At 42.4% G+C, this 18297-nt stretch overlaps 1 protein-coding gene across 1 annotated transcript in view; it reads right to left on the bottom strand.

Annotated features, from left to right (window-relative positions):
- Positions 1-18297, bottom strand: part of NME7 (NME/NM23 family member 7) — a 93124-nt gene that overhangs the window by 20361 nt on the left and 54466 nt on the right. The window lies entirely within an intron of this gene.

Here is an 18297-nt window from a genome sequence, read left to right as displayed (position 1 = left end):
GAGGGGAGGAACATGTGTGTGCAGGAACTTCATGCACATGTGCAAATGAGGATGCCACAAACTTGCATCTCACATGAAGAGTACTCTGTGTCTGCAACAAATCAAACAGGGGGTGCTGTACCAAAAAGCTTCATCCTCTCTGGTCTTGTGCAGCTGGCTATTTGATCACACATAATAGGCTGGGCATTGATCTACATCCAGCCCTTTGAAGACCCTTGTCCTCCTACATAAGTTACGGACGCATATATTTCTTGTTTATATCATATAATTGTGCCCTGTGCAACATTGCTTGTATGAACTGCTTAGCACATTCTAAAATCTTTCTACATGAGCAAAAGGAAACAAAAAATTCACCAATAACATCCGTAAAATACTACGTCAAAATCAGACTGAAAAATCATAAACATACTTGATAAGCAAAGCTCATGAACCACTTTTCCTTCAAACAGCTGCTTTTTGATGGACTAGACACAAAGTTGTATAGACCAGTAGCATATATTCCAGCCAAAACTGCAGATTTCAAGTAAATACAACCAGGTATTTTAAAGCATCTGTCCTGAATGTTTACTTGGGAACCTAGAAAGGCAGAAAAATAAGTGCTCTTAAACACTTCTGTCTGCTTGGTTGTTGTTTAAATGGCATTCAAGCTAAAAGCAAAGAAGCAAACACTGACTCTGTGTAGCAACCATTCCCTCCTTCCTCAGTGGGAAAAATCAAACTCTTTGGTGCCTTCATCACCAAAAACACACAGAGGAACTTTTACAGCCTAGAACTATGTTCCACTAAAACACGAACTAGAAAAGGAACCTTGAATTTATATTTTTTTTTTGCCACTTCTCCTGAGCAAAACAGAATAAAAATAAGAGAGTTCACAATCCATCCCTCTCCTACCCATGGTGTGCTACCAGCACAGATTCATTATTTTAGGTTTGCTTAAAGACCACCAGCATTTACAGGACTTCCTGAGCTGCAAGAAACTCTGCAGTCACCTCAAAGCCACAGCAAAACATTTTGTTTTCCTTCTCCACCTGAGCTCTGACTGTGCATCTGCTCCTTGCTCTTCTCAGCATCCTCAATCACCACCCCTTCTGAAAGCTTTATGTTGACTTGGTCTCCCACCCTGTGCTCAGGAAGCTTCTTCCTCCTCTGGCTCACCCTGGTGAGCTGCTGTCATAAAAGAGACAGTCCCTCCTTGCAAGGGTGCTAAACGATTTAGAAGGCAGTAGCCAGACCCAGGCAAACAAAGCAAGTGCTTTCTCCTTTCAAGGAGCAGCTACGCCCTTTTCAAGAGAACAGAACCCACGATTACTGGGAACAAATAAAAATTCCAGCACTTTCAGTGGAATTTGTCTGGCCAAACCTTAGCCATCTGAAAGCTGATGGCACCTGAGTTTCCTCTGAAATGAGTGGAGCACAACAGCTATGTAAGGCAGGTAGGATAAGCACCTCTCTTTTCTCTTCCCATCATCACAGCTCTTCAGTTGACTTTTATTTTCAGGAATTTTAGCACCAGTGACATACTGCTGGTTGCAGCAGGGCGCTGCACAGAATAGTCGCTCTGACAGAAGCCATCAGCAAGAAGTAAAATGATAAAAGCAGCACAGATTCTGTTATGCAGAACACAATACTAGACAAGTCTCTTGTAATGATCATTTAAGCTAAAGAAACACCTGAATGCTACTGTTACAGTGGGGACAACTTTGCTTGATCAGCCTGATACGTCCTTCACAGAAGATCCTCCCATCTAAAGACAAAGGCTGAACTCCAAATCAAATCTGTGGTCACAGATGATCTTTTGCACACAATATATCACAAGGGCTCGCTTGCCTCCCTTTGCTTTGTGTGCTTTCTCTGCAAGTCCATACTTCTCTCAAAATCTAAGCAACGAAGTTTTATATGGATGCTTCCCCTGCAACTACCTCGGTGCTGACCTGGTTTATGTTCCTGTTTCATGCAATGAGCCACCTTACACTCAACATCGACTGCAGCAGAAGAACATGACATCTGAGGCCTATTTAATTCACCAAATGCAGTCCTAAGCCTTCTGTCTCTATCACTGAGAGAAAAACCTACGTAAGATGGATCTGTCATTGCTGTACAGTCTTTAACTGGGTAAGAAACCGTTCTGCCCTGAAAGCTGGGGCCCTTCTGTTGACAAGTGTTTCAGAAAGATTCTAAATACAAAACCAGGTCAATGTTCAAGAGAATGCAATAGGTTTCCTTCAGCTTTCATTTTACAAAGCAATCCAGAACAGAAGTCTCCTGTTGACAGAGTGACACATTTTCTTTTCTCTGTGTCCACATCGGCTGCAGCAACGTCATGTACATATATGGACTGAATATCGAAGGCCTTATGCACACTTCCAAGGGAGCCAATGTTATCAGAAAGGCTTTTGTACGTTCTGTAAATCATACAAAAAAAGTCACACCAAAACAATCCCCTCCAAACACACACAGCCCTCACCTTTTAATTGTTATCACAAAACGAACTGATCCCCAAGATCCCCAAGAATCTGGGAAGGTTACACGGATTATACTAAATTTCTCTATAAAATTTAGCATGATCTTGTATCCTCTGAGCACTGCACATTTGACCTAGATATTCAGGTTATCTTCTCCTGATTGATGATAAAATATTTATGCCCTCAATCACTGGCTGTTCTGACAAGTTTCTTTTAGCTTCAACGGAGCCAAGCCTGTGTGCCTACAGTTACGTACTTGAAATACTGTGGCTGCAAAGGTTTGTTCAGCAAATTAAATCATCTGATCCAGGCAACAGCAACCAAATTTTCAATTGCAAAGCTGTAGAAAGTGCGTCAGAGACTCATCTCCTTCTGAAATCAAATAGTTTTGCAACAGTAGCAGCAAGTAATCAAACCATAGTTTATTGTGTTACAAAAGCCCGCTCTAGCTTGAGAAAAAAAAATAAAATAAATTATCTGCTCTTCTGTTTACTTTAAAGTCAGCCTACCCCTGAACTACCAGTCTGAAGCCCTGTATCTTCTGGAATTTTGGCTAACGGATGCTCCAGTGTTGGCAGGCTTTCCTGAAGCTCACAAGTCTGTAGAAGTTGTTATACTGTCTGCTTCTCACCCTCCATCCCCTGAGGCACTTTCATCCTCTCCGCTTCACTCCCACACGTTCCCTACCGAGCCTTCTCACTGGCGGCCCAAAGGTGCTGCACCAGCTCTCCACAGACTTTTCTGTGGGCAGCAACCGTGGCACATTTGCCAGCCTGAGATAGCTTTTTTAAAGGTCTTGGCACTTCCCGTGGATGCCTGAGCAATTCTAATGATAACCGCCCTGCTACGAAATTTATTTACTGTTGCATTCGTGTGCATATCTGGCACAGTCAATGGGCTGAATTTAGATAAGAGTAAGCGGGCACATTTCAGAGTTAAGTGTAAACTATATTTGATGGTGAAGTTTTGAGGATAACTGACACACCAAATATGAGTTGGTCACAAAATAAGGGTAAAGACAAAATATCTAGCTATCTTAGTGTATTACCTGGGTGGAATAACAGATATTTACTTTACTTGACAGGATGGAAAAAGAAAGCATTTAACAACAACCCAAAACAACTAACCCTATAGAACGTCAGAAAATATAGTATAACTGAATTTGATTATGAGTTGCTTTACTTTAAGCTTTAAGGGTGAAATATTGGTCCTACTGATGCTTTTCCACTGCCTTCAATGCATCCAGAATTTTATCCATTTATTAATTCACGTGTAAAATAAGGATTAAAAAAAATACTAAGCTGCAGGGGATATTTTGGGATTTCATTAATTCCTGTTAGCAAAATATATGGAGAGTCTCCAGTGAAAGCCACTATGAAGTTGCAAGACATTATTTTTAGTCTGCAGATATTTTGGCTGAGTTCTCCCCTCTAAGAACAAGATAATTATAAATTATCTTTTCCTCAGAAATCTTAGAGGCAGAATTGTACATTTGTAAAGGCTGTACGGGTAGCTGAACTTCACACTTTGCAAATCGGAGAAAATGGCTTCTAAAATTCTACCATGAGAGAATGCTTTCCCTTCAGCTCCGTGCCCTGAAGCCTCTCCTGTCCAACAGCAAGCTTTTCCTTGGAGGCAGTAATGCTGCCATCTCCTCCCACACAGTTAGTAGCTCTGTTGTGAGGGAAGGAATCGGTCAGTATTTGTGTTGTAACTGTTTCTTAAAAGCCCCTCCTGTGTTCAGGACCAGTTGTACTAGTCAGCGTTACGAAGAGATGGCTTCTGGCCTGAAAACCTTACTGTACGAACAGACACAAGGAAGAAAATAAAATAGGAGTAAAATGGAGCTCATTTTTCAGCATGGGAAAGCAAGAAAGGGAGACATTGATTTCCCAGGAACACAAAGAAATATGCATTTCACATGCATCATAAGCTCAATGTCTAGATCTTAGCTCAGATACTCAACTATTCTCTCTCCCTGATTTATCGGTGCTTAAATTCCAGCATAGTGCTCTGATGATAAGTCACAGCCTGCAAAACCCAGGCCATGCGTGGTCACTGAGGGGAACTGGAGAGCTGCCATGGGAACACAGAATAGTTTAGTTGGAAAGGGACTACAAAGACCAAGTCCAACTGCCTGACCACTTCAGGGCTAACCAAAAGTTAAAGCATGTTATTGAGGGCATGATCCAAATGCCTCTTGAACACTGACAACCACAGGGCGTCAACCACCTCCCTCTGAAGCCTGTTCCAGCGTTTGACCACCCTCGTGATAAAGACATTTTTCCTACCATCCAGTCTCACCAGTTGGCAGCTTTGTGCCATTCCCATGAACCCTGACGTTGGTGACCAGGGGCAGAGGCCGGCACCTCCCCTGCACTTCCCCTCCTCAGGGAGTTGCACAGAGCCCTGGGGTCACCTCTCGGCCTCCTTTGCTCCAGGCTGGACAACCCAGGTGTGCTCAGCCTCTCCTCACAGGATATGCGTCCAGCCCCTTCACCATCTTTGTTCCCCTTCTCTGCATTCACTCAAGCACCTTAACGTCCTTTTTATATTCTCTGTACCCGTGTCTGGCATTACTCTGTCCCAGGAGCAGAACTCACTATCTTCCTCGGCTGAACTTCACACTGCTGCTGCTGATCGCCCAGTGCTCCAATCTGTCCAGATCCCTCTGCAAGGCCTCACATCCGTCCAGAGAATCAACAGCTCTTCCGAGTTCATTATCACCATCGGAGCTGCTGCATCCAGATCATTGATAAAAACCTTGAACTGAAGCAGGCCTAGAACTGAGCCCTGGGGAACAAGACCAGTGACTGTTCACCAGCCAGATGTAGCCCCATTCACTGCCACCTTTTCAGCCCTGCTGTTGAGCCCGTTCATCACCTAGAATAGCATGTACCCATTCATCTCACAGTCAGACAGTCTGTCCAGAAGGATGCTGAGAGGGATGGTACCAAAAACCTTACTAAAATCCAGCATGATTACATCACAACCACTGCATTCCCTCCATCTGCTAAGCAGGTGACCTTGTCATAGGAGGAGATCAAGTTACTAAGGCAGGACTTTCCCTTCATGAACCCATGTTGACTATGCCTGATAACAGCGTTGTTCTTTAAATGCCTTTCAATAGCACCCAGGACAACCTTCTCTGTAACTTTTCCAGGCACTGAGGTTAAACTAACAGATCAGTAGTTCCCTGGGTCTTCTCTCATGCCCTTGTACCCTGGTTAGTTTCCAGTCAGCAGGGACTTCCCCAGACTTCCAAGACCTTTGGGAAATTGTTGAGAGGGATCCAGCTGTAACATCCAGTAACTCCTTCAGTACTCTGGAATAAATCCTGTCAGGCCCCATGTACTTACAAATATTCAACTGTTGCAACTGGTCCCTTACAATTTCAGTGACCACAAACGGAAAGCCAGCACTCCCCAGTCAGGATCCTCCATCCTCCATCTCAGAGGACTGGGCAGCTCAAGATCTATCATTAGTATTAAAAATTGAGGCAAAAAAAGGATGTTCCCTCACCCCTATTTCTTAGGTGACCATCTTCATCAAGTACCAGCCCAGTGCTTTCTTTAGACTTCCTCTTGCTGTTGACATACTCAAAAAGCCTTTTTTGTTGTCTGACACCACACTGGCCAGAGTCAACTCAAGTTAAGCTTTGGCTTTTTGTGTTTTTTCCCACAAATGTGAACTGCAGCTCTGTACTCTCCCTGTGAAGCCTGACCTTGCTTCCAGAGGCCATACATTTTCTCCTTCTGCCCTAGCTCCACGAGGAGTTCCATCTTTAGCCAGCCCAGTCTTCTGCCCTGCTTGCTTGACTTGTGGCACAGCGGGACTGCCTGCTCCTGGCCTTTTAAAAGTGGTGCTTAAAAAGTGAGCAGCTCTTACAGCTGCCCTAAACCCTTAAAGCAGATTCCCATGGGACACTGTTAAATAGCTCCCTGAGTAGTTTAAAATTTGCTCTCTTAATATCCAGGGTGGCAACTCTGCTGTCCTTTTCTCTCATTACACCAAACATTTTTAACTCAACTTACTCATCATAACCATGGCCAAGACAGCGACCTACTGCCACATCTCCCATGAGCCTTCCTCTATTCTCCAACAACAGATCTAGCAGGGCACCCTTCCTAGTTGGCTAAGTACTTGTGACAATGAATTATCTTCAACATACTTTAGGAATTTCCCAGACTTTCTTGTCACAGTAGTATGATATTCCCAGTTTTTCTGGGAAGCTGAAACATCCCACAAGGATTAGGGTTACCAATCCAGAGATTTCTCACACTTGCCTATTAAATAACTCCTCGGTGCTATTATCCTGGCTGGATGACCAGCAGTAGACATCTGCTTTGCTATCCATCCCCTTCACTGTCACCCAGAGGTTCTCTACAACATCATCCCTAATGGCAAGGGCTGTACAGCACAATCTCTCCCTGACATACAGAGCAACACCTCCACCTTGCCTGCCCTGCCTACCCATCCTGAACAGCCAGCAGCCCTCCAGCACAACTCATGGGACTCATTCCACCCGGTCTCACTAATACCAATGATATCAGAGCTTTGGGAAAGGACCCAAGCTTTCAGTTCGTGCCATTGGTTCCTCATGCTGTGTGCATTGGTAAACAAACATTTCAGGTGTGCTCCTGAACCTTCAGCGCTCCCTGGAGTGGCATAGATCCTCCCATTATCCTTGCCACCCTCAAGTGGTGCCATACCACCCCTTGACTTAACTTCGGTGTTCCTAATGATACCTCCTTCCTCCATCAATCCTAGTTTAAAGCAGTCTCAATCAGTACTGTCAGGTTACAAGCCAAGAAACACGTCCCCTACCAAGACAAGTGGATCCTGTCAGGCCCCAGAAGACCTTGTGTTTCAAAGACTCTTCCACAATTATAAAACCCCAAATTCTGGCAGAGGCACTGGTCTCAGAAACAGGCATTGATGTCCTGGGCTCGTGTTTCTTTCAATGTCACTCATTACTGGGAGGATCAAAGAAAACGCTACCTGTGCTCCTGAGTCCTTTAGCCATCTTCCCAGTGCCCTGAAATCTCTTTTGATTGACCACAGAACTCTTGTTGCAACACCACTGGTATCCACATGAAAGAGAAGGAGCGGGCAACAATCTAAAGGCTGTACTAAGCTTGTCAGCTTATTGGTAGCATTCCTGAGCCAGACCCTGGGGAGACAGCAATCTTCTCTTAAAACAGGGCCTGACCTGCAGACAGGAACCTCTGTTCCCTTCAGCAGGGAGTCACCTACAGCTGTCATTCACTGTTGTTTCTTCATAGCAAAGGCCTTGATGCTGCACTTGCTACGAGGGGTTGCTTGATCCGACCTTGGTGGGAGAACCTGCACAAATTCTTCTTCCATCTTTTCACATCCCTTGTCTACCACTATCCAGAGCCTCATGGCTATCCCGTAAATGTGAAGAACTGCTGCTCACCCTTCTTCCACCCCAAACTCGTTCTATATCACGGACCAGCAGAAAGGTTGCACAGAAAGGGAAAACTCCTCAGCAGGAGTATTCAGGAGAAGTCTCATGCGCATATCGGATGCAGTCCATCATACTGTAAACGAAAGAAGCTGCTAAAAATTCTGATCAGGTGGCCCTGCAGTAGAACAGAAAGTGTCAGCCTAAACCAGGCACACCAGCAAGCAGCACCTTCAATTATTTGGATTCTCAGCATTTGGATTACTCATTTTAAATCCAGTGTTCTTAAACTAAACTACACTTTTGTTTAGTTAATAGCATCTAGAAAAAGTAAGACCAGTGCTAAGGACTGAAAACTCTTATCACAGCTATTTTCAAGGCCATCAGCAATTGCAGAGAGCAGGATTTAAAAAACAGTAATGAAAATTAAATAACTAAAATAGGTATCATCACAACAAAAGCAAAACCAGATTATTTCTGTCTCTTACAGAAAGGAAGTCTGAGGCCACAGCTTTGCTTTTGCCCACTTTTAAGCCTTCAATAACGTAGCTGAAGCAGAAAGAAAGTTCAGATATGCTCTGATTATAGCATGTACTTCTTGAATTACTATAATGGCATGTAAAGCACCTAGGGGATTTCAGTCCACACACACACTGCTGCAATGTATAGTGGCAAGGAAACCACCTATGCCACTTAGAAAGCCAACTGATCCCTTTTAGGGGAAACCCACTTGAGAAACTGACAGATCTTCTAGCAACGATATGTTACCCACAGATCAATCTCTTTTGTGTACTCAAAGACAAATTTATCGCCAAGAGTACATAAAATATACTATGATCTGCAGCTTCTTTACTGTTTGGTTATGATTAGCACTACCACCCATTTATTAACCAAGCAGTGGTTGAATAAGCAGCCCTCTGGGATAAGAGTTTCATAAGTTTGATCATCCTCTCCATCTGTTTAGCCCAAAGGATCTTAAAAAAGAAAAAAACAAAAAGTCATGTACATCCAAGAATTACCTACTGATAAGCTGCCAACTGAAAGACAGGAAATCTTTTAGGACAGCTGCAGCCAACTTGAGGATACACAAGCTCACCCCATCATCATGGTTATATGGAAAAGTTAGTGCACCACTGCCCTTCCCCTGTGTTTTTATAACTTCCTCTATTGTACATTATCAACAAGCACCTCCGTGCGCTGCCTCTTTCTAACAGCCTTGTACAGACCTCTGGAAAAAAAACCCTTGCAGCCTGGCAAAGTTCCAGCCTGGCATATTTATTTTCTTGCATTGTTTTTTTACAGGAGATACAATTCATGTTACTTCACAAATTGAAGTATACCTAACAGCACTACCAAAATGTGCTCCGACCTTTAGTTAGGAAGAATCTGAGCGAAGGACAAGCCTATCTACAGTCAACAAAAGCCTGAATCGGGCATGTAGGCAAATGCTTTTAATCTATTCAAATCAAAGAATTTGCAAAAACACAAGGTCACTGTGACCAGGATGTATATCTGTTCTTTACTAAGAAACTGGAGAAGGAAAAAAGAGTTTAGTACAGTAGCAGTATCACTTTCTTTCCCAGAGTGACATCAGCATTTCCCATATCTTCTGAAAACACTGCTCCCTTTTTCCAAGAAAGGACTGAGGTCATATGGAATTTTAGTTTTTGCTTAAATGCCTCTTTTCAGGGAGTAACTTTCCTATATTCAAAAACATTACTGTTCAATGTAAAAGAGTGATTTGCTGCCTGCTGGAATCAAATGGAATAAAAGGGAAACAAAGAAACCAACAGCTTAGACTGAAACTAATCCTGATCCAAGCATGTTCTCAAGAAGTCTCTTAACTCGTGCTTTTATGGACTGAGCATTTCAATGAATCTGTTTTCAGAAATGGGAAGGGAAGGGAAGGGAAGGGAAGGGAAGGGAAGGGAAGGGAAGGGAAGGGAAGGGAAGGGAAGGGAAGGGAAGGGAAGGGAAGGGAAGGGAAGGGAAGGGAAGGGAAGGGAAGGGAAGGGAAGGGAAGGGAAGGGAAGGGAAGGGAAGGGAAGGGAAGGGAAGGGAAGGGAAGGGAAGGGAAGGGAAGGGAAGGGAAGGGAAGGGAATTCTGATGACCACCTCTGTGTTTTACTGGCAAAGACTGTTTTTTCCCAAGGGAAGAATACATTTCTGTTTAGAATAGAGTGTTAAAACCCTACCATAGGAAAAGACACCTTTTAACCCAGTGTAGCTGGGAGAAACAAGCCTTGGAGAGAACCCTGCAGGCTACCTTTGATCAGCCTACCAGTGGTAAAAGTACATCGTGTATTTGTCTATATCAGGCTGGTGTCACATGACCACCTGGTAGTTAAAAGCCTACCTCTTTCTCTACAGTAGTGAGAAACAAAACCTCTCTCCTTAATCCAGCTAAGATATGCAAGACGAGAAACAATAAACATATGGTATTTTGAAAGGTATTAGCTACCATTATTAAAAAAACAAAACAGCAACAACAAAACAAAACAAAACAAAACAAAACAACAGCAAATCATAAAGAAGCTAGGCAAGACAAGCATCTAAAAAATAAATAAAATGTGATCCATCTATATTATATACTAAATCACATACATCACACTCTCTAAACCACTGCATATACTGAAAGCTCAATGAGAACCTAAACAGAAAGGTAAAGCAAAAACAGGATATGGAAACATTAATTTTGTAAAATCAGACTTGCAGAGGGAGAGTTAGAATCAAAACTCCTCACAATCAAAAAAAATCCACCTCCTAAAGGCTGAATAGACAAATTTATATAACTCACAGCATTTATAAAAATCCTGTGTTCACCAAAGAAGCCTAAAAAAATCACATTTTTAATAACACCCACCTACTACGTTGAGATGCATTCAGTCTGAGTGCAAAGGGAGCCTTTATGATCCTTGAAACATCCTTAAAGATTTCTTTCACACCTACCTATAGATACAGTTAAATCTTTGTGATTGCAGATGAGCCTGAATGTCTGCACATTTATCTGTGAAGCACCTGCAGAGCTGAAAGGAACAAAGCTCTTAACCAAGAAATAAAGTTTTCTTAGTAAATATTCTAAATGTGGCTTAATTCTTTATAAAAATGGCTAGCTTTAATAAGATGCTTTGAAGGGAAAAGTTTATCAACCTGGCTTCAGGATACGTTGGCACGTTATGCATTCTGGGACTAGGTAGGAGGTCTCTATGGCAGCAAGTCAATGAAGATCAGCAACCAGTGCTGCTAATGCCTTGTGGTACAACCCTGTTTTCCTTCAGTCTCTGGGCTCATGTTCAGCTTCCCTCCTCTTGCTAAAATAAGGCAAGCTATTTATTCCAGCCTGGGACCAGGCATGAGGAGTCCTGTTCAAAGCCAGAGACAACCTGACATAAGGAAAGGATGGGAATGCAGATGGGAACCCTGAGGCTTCTGAAGTTGATGCTGCTTTCCAGGAGGACACACAGAACCACTGACAAATGTTGGTAACTCATTGAAGATGTCCAGAAATTGTAGTTAAGAAGGGGCCCTTGTCATCAGGGGACACTAAAATACCATAGTGCTAGATAGCAAAGGAAACTATGCAAAAAGAACTTACATGGGCTAAATGGACTTTGTTGACAACTGAGGGAAAAAAATTAAAGCAGCAGTCACAAACAAGATGCAAATGTATTCTAGTTGCAGTCTTCCAGAAGCCCTCAGAATCTTCTCTCCAGAGAATGAAACCAGCAGCATCATGCCTCTGTGATGGTAGTGGGCTTGATACCAGACCACGCAATACTTCTTATCATCTATTTTACCAAATGATTGCAATTTGTGACCACTGAATCTAAGTGCGGTGACCTCCCATCTAGAATTTATTTAGGCAGAAAATGTCGCAGTGTTGACACTGTCAGGTCTGGTAGCTCTGGAGCCTCAGACAAGGAGTGGCAGATAGTTTTGTTCAAACCATAACCTTGCCAACATGCCTCAGTCACACCGAATTTAAGTCAGAGCTCAGTCTGCAGGGCTCTGTCAGCGTTCAGTATCCTGATGGTGATTGCCAATCACCACTAATAACAGCAGTTTTCAACATGCATGCATTAAGAATCAACATGAGCCTACAAACTCCATTTCCACATGACACCGAACAGCTATCATATGACAGCAACCCCTGGGCAGTAACAAGCCACATTTAAAGCAGTATCTGCAAGCAAAAGGCTTCTCCACCACTAGCCTTCTGATTTTCGTTCTGATCTCCTCACAAAGGCATATTTCAGTGAGCCTGACGTCCCTCTCCTCATGAGAGGACTTCCTGTCACCTGCAAAAAGTGACTTTGAGAAGTCAGTACATCAGAAGCAGAGCTCAGTCTCCTCAAAACTGTAACCAGATTGTGCATCCCTGCCACTACAAAGCACACACATGCATGATAAAACCAAATATTCAGGGCGGGAGGGTGCCAGGTTGCTGACAGACCTTTGCAATACCCACCCAGAAGCAAGAGGAATACATCAGGAAAACTTACTCTGAACACTGCCTTCATGCCTGAAAAATATTTTGGGGGGATTCGTAATTCTCAGCTGTTCACAGGGCTACATCCAGCTTTGAAAGGAAGAACAAACATGACATTTATGTATCAGCCTGGTTTCTGGTACAGACTCCGTCTGTTTTAAACCAGGGAAAGCAAATCACTGCTACAGGCCTGGGGTTTGGCATCCACAAAGATATGGGCCTGACTGACAAGTTGCGACACTTTTGGAGGTAAATTTCACACCATACACCACTACATCTGGCATAGCCTAAAGCAGTGGTGGCAGCTCATGGTCATAGTCCCATTACAGCTCATTAATGGATCATTAGCGCACAGCAGTCTTAACACTTCCTTTCTTCTGGATCGTGCGTTAACAAGCCCCCAACACACAGAGGGGTGAGACAGAATAAAGGACAAGTCCTGAGTTCACTGAGACTTTGGGCTTTATGAATCAGCAGTGTCAGCTCAGCAAAAGCACCAGAGGGAAAAATCTCCCTCTACAGACTCTCTCTCAGTCAAAAATCATCACGTCCCCTATCTAACAGGCCTCAGCCCTGTCTATGTCACATTTTCATTAGACCTGCAAAAGCTGACGTGGAGAATATAAACTGAAAGGACAGAGTCAGATGACTGACCCTGAATAACATCTCAGCAATTCAATCATGTCTTTCCCATTGCAGGCCTAGACAGCAGGGTATCCTAACTGGTATTGATCTGTTTGCTACTCTAGCTGATAATGGTCTGGCATTGAATGAAAATTTTTATTATTATTACATGACTCAGGCTATCTGAGCAGGTAATTGATGATATGAAAGTCTTCATCAGAAATGAGGTTAATAAATCTTACTTCTCTTGAAATGCATTATGCGCTTCACTGTCAACACTCTGATCAAGATTCGCCAGGCTACAGGGAGAATCAGAACCCACACTGAAACAGCTACAAAGGTATTACCAGAAAAGGCATACCTGACATCTCAAAATCAGTCTTTGTATTTCTTTACATTTTCCTCTGAACTAGTTTTTATGTGATGTAATATAAAAATGTTGTGCTCCTAATAAATGGCTGAACATGAACATTTCCTGGCTTCTTATGCAGATCTTTTTCAGCGCTAGACATTCACAGAAGGACTACACAAAATGAGACTCTTACAGCAACAGTGCTGTTTGGCTCATACCGTTATCCTATTTAACTGATGTGATAACTGAGGCAGAAACATATTGAATCTTTTGTCCAAGGTCACACACTGAGGTCAGGAATGGAGCTAAAGCAGACTTCAGCTCTTTCAGTTCACTGCTTTGTTTTAAACCATCTATTCTCCCTTTCAGCTTTTGTCACTGATGCAAAAGTACAAAAGACTATTAATGCACTATTTCACTTAAAATTGCAAATCCCCAACGCAAAAAGAATGCAGGTTAGGATCCAGTGCAAGTATATGAAAATCCTTTTTCAGCCCACTGCATGCAGACATATTGCACCATGTCCCATCACTTTAACAATATTTCACAGCAGAAGGTACTTGAGTCACTTTTAGTGTACTGCCAGTCCTAACTAAAAGCTCTTAAGATTACTAAAAATTATGTAACCTGCCAGGAGCATGTAGCTTATGACTCCTTGAATCACGTGTTATAACCCCCCTTTTCATTGTGTATGAGGAAAGTTCAAAAAAAAAATAAGAAGAACAAAAAATAAAAGCACTATTTCCATTTCTAATGTATTTTACAAGTGTTTTATGAATATTAACTAATCTTCTCAACAATTCCATGATAATATGCTACCAGCAGCTATTTCAGCATAAACTAAATGAAGATGATGTGAAATTGAAGCTGTAGCTTCAGATCTAGGTATTAACAAAAGGCCTCAGAGTGTTCTAGGGACCAAAAATACACAACCACCAACCAGTTAAAACATTGATTGGTGCCACTGAGCTTACGCAGGGACAGAATTCCCTGGTTACCATCCCCCTGCTCAGAGGTTGAGGTTTTCTGTGCTAGCTTGTGCTTCCTGATCCGTGTGAAACAACAGATACCCATGCCCTTTTACTCTTCCCAGCAGCCCTCCACATTCTCTTCTCTATTCTCAATTCACTTTAAAATAGTTTCCTGTTTTTTTTCCTACTGTATTTCAACAATGAGCATTCTTGATAAAGCACACTGTGTTGCGTTTACCCGTACTCCTCCAAGCACTGTCATTTCTCAAGAAGCTGCTTTTCTGTTTAACTTTGGTTGCAGTTAGCAACTCTTTTATTTCTCAGTGATAGCGTGCAGTGAAAGTTCAAAAGGCTTGTGTGCTCTATTAATCTGATTTAATTAACTTTTCAACTCCTCTTCCTAGCTTTCTAGAGCAGTTACCGCTTTGCCATAGGTGTATTTTTTTCTCTTAACTTGAGAACCACACCAGCAGAAACAGAGTGAGACAAAAGCAACCGACAAAAAAACACACATAGTTTAATAATCTGCATAACAAGATTTGATAGTATATTTTGAAAAAGGGCTTGATTGATTCAGACACCATGGAAAATCTGTGGAACTCAACGCCATTTCAGAAATCCCATTTCCACTTGAAATTCAAATATCTAAATAAAAGTGCTCAGCTGCTCATAGGATATTGATACGTCATACCTCTTTGCTTTGGGAGCTTTCCCTCCTCGAAAAGTTAGAGTCTGGCATGGAATTCAGAGACCTTTTTTTTTTAAACATTACATATTAATGTCGTAAAGAAACAGTATTTTCAAGATAGGGATCAGAATAGCCTACCGGCCTTTATGGGGTTGCTGCAACAACATACAAGTTATGAATACTTGTTTATTACAGTAGATGTGGAGAGCCCTCCATTTCTATGCCCTACAGAGTAGGGTACGGAGTAGGTACAGAGGCCTTCCAGGACAGAGAAAACCAGGTGCAAAGAGAATTCAAGCTCAAGCTACACAAGCTGTCTGGGATCTGCCTGTGAAGAACAGCTAAGCTAAAGGCCTGCAACCAGAGGAGAAATCAACAAGCAGCACAGCTGATGTGAGAGTACAGAAAAGCCTCAGATGAGACCACCAAAACCAGAAAAAATCTGGCTGCACTCCAGAAGGTTAAGCCAAGTATAAAGATGCTGACAGTTCACCAAAAGTGCAATGATCCAGCCAGCCACTCATCGGAAATGTGTCAGTGTATGAGAATGCAAGAAGCAGCAAGACCTGCAGAAAAACATTACTCCTAGTCCATCCGCTACCCAGCAGGGACGCACACACCCATGGGTGTGGAATCTGGGGCACTGATCCCTTCTGTCAAGTCAGGGACAGTAATTTTGAGAGTGAACATGTCTAGCACAGCTCCTTACAGACAAATATCTTTATCCCACTTTCCAGATTTCATGGACTGTTCATACACTACTACAAAACAGCTCAAAACAGCTTTTTGGTTAGCAGTCTTCCCCACTACCCCATGAGAGGTTTTAATAAAGTATTTATAAGCTGTTTTATAATGCAGGATATTTTTGGCAGAGAGCTTTACTGACCTGCGGTACTAACAAAATATTACCCAGTTCAAGAAAATAGCACAAAGCCCCCTTTCATTTTTAGCATTTTACGCTTGGTATAAATTGCTAGTGTATTAAAATATAATGCTCAAAATGGAACAAATCTGATTCTTTTTTCAGCCTTAAATACCAGGGGCTTGGACAAAACCAGACCTATTTCTATTGACATCTTGCTTTGATTTGGATGCCTTTTATTGAGGTGTTTCCCAACTATTTCCCTGCAAAACCAAGGACAGACTGAGAGGGCTGACTACTCTGACCCAGTTACGATACCTGACTTGCCACAAAGTGCTTATTACATTTGCAATGTATCTGAGATATAATTAACAGCACATGTGACTGAGATTCATTATATAAGCCAAATTCCAACACCTTTACTCACTTCAAATAGGACCCTGCTTTGAGAGCAATCACGGTGATTTCAATGGCACTACTTGCCAAATAGGGCACTACCCAACAGCAGCCAAAGTGACCCAACCTGATACATTCTGTACCACGGGTACAAACTGGTCTTCACCTGCATTTATAAACAGCCTGTATACGCATCAGGATCCAGCATATCTAAATCAACAAAGTTACAGACAGATCCAGATCTCTCGAAGCTAACACACTATTTGCGTGATACGTACATTTACTTAACCACTAGACCATCTAATTCCTGGTATCTTAATAGTCTGTATATAACTTTGCCACATAACGTAACTGCTGTTATGGTTCCTGCTACCTCTGTTTGAGACAGATATTTTGACCACTGAATTCAGTCAGGAGCTTCTCTGACAATACAAGTTGAGAATGACAAAAGCCCATGGAGATATCTTAGCCACCTCTTCCTCAAGGACAAGCCACATACACTATCCGAAGAGATACATAAATTTCAGGCAAAGACCCCTCTTGAAAACAGGCGTAGTCACTATATATGCACTTTAAGTGCCTAAGGAATCAATTAGCTTGGAATTCACAGAATCACAGAATTTCTAGGTTGGAAGAGACCTCAAGATCATCGAGTCCAACCTCTGACCTAACGCTAACAGTCCCCACGAAACCATATCCCTAAGCTCTACATCTAAACGTCTTTTGAAGACTTCCAGGGATGGTGACTCCACCACTTCCCTGGGCAGCCTGTTCCAATGCCTCACAACCCTTTCAGTGAAGAAGTTCTTCCTAACATCTAGCCTAAAACTCCCCTGGCTCAACTTAAGCCCATTCCCCCTCGTCCTGTCACCAGGCACGTGGGAGAACAGGCCAACCCCCACCTCGCTACAGCCTCCCTTGAGGTACCTATAGAGAGTGATAAGGTCGCCCCTGAGCCTCCTCTTCTCCAGGCTGAACAAGCCCAGCTCCCTCAGCCGCTCCTCGTAGGACTTGTTCTCCAGGCCCCTCACCAGCTTCGTCGCCCTTCTCTGCAATTCTTATAGAAAACAGTAGAGAGAAATGTGTAACAGCTGCCTGTCTTCCAAACATACATTAGCACAACTGCTATGATGTCAGTGTCCAAAACTTACAGACATCTGCTTCCCCTGGAAGCAGGAGGGTACTCATTTTTACTTCACAGGTCACACAGTTAAACATTAAGAGAGAAAGGCAAACAGCATAGGTAGATCACTAGCAAGAAATCTGGGAAACAGGAATTTAGTTCCCTCCTTTGCTGTTTTCCTATGCTACCCACAGAAACCATCAGTCTATACACCCCTCAGCTCCTCAACTCGTCAACAATTCCTTCTGCCACACATGTATGGCTATGATGGAACTTTTCATGGGATATAGCAAGTGAAAATAAATTCCCCTTGTATAGGTGCACTTGTCTTTAGTAACTTAAAGCAGCTGTCACATTTGTGTATACATTCCAATTTTAACATATCAGGCATTAAACTAGAAGAAACGTGAAAAAGATATAATAGGTGCAAATAAAGCAACTGCATCTTTGAAAGTTTTAAATACTGGAAACTTTAAAACATGGAATTTGAAGTAAATCCGAAATAAACATACCAGACACATTACTACTGATATATCATTCTGCAGTTAAAACTAAGTGAGATAAAATATGTTACATGCTCTGTTTACAAGATGCTAACCCAGCAGAGGAACATTTGAAAAACTTAATGGGACCAAACAGAAGAGGAAAAACAGGCTCGGACAATGCCTTTAACTCATTCTTTCTGTAATGAAAACTGCAGGTCTGAAGAGAAATACATCCCAAACAACTTACTCTGCCTTTCTAATACAAAGCCACGTGATTTTTTTTTTTCCCCATTGAAACTGGTAAACCCTGTCTGCAACTAAAACATCAAATCATAACATCCGATGTGACTTCATTGCCTCCATCTTGATACTTCACTTCATGGTTCCTGTGTGGCCTTGATTATTTAACAAAAAATG

The sequence above is a fragment of the Aythya fuligula genome, chromosome 1, assembly GCF_009819795.1.
Source record: "Aythya fuligula isolate bAytFul2 chromosome 1, bAytFul2.pri, whole genome shotgun sequence".
Taxonomy (NCBI): domain Eukaryota; kingdom Metazoa; phylum Chordata; class Aves; order Anseriformes; family Anatidae; genus Aythya; species Aythya fuligula.
Note: the sequence above shows the minus strand (reverse complement) of the source record. Positions and strands in the feature narration are given on the sequence as shown.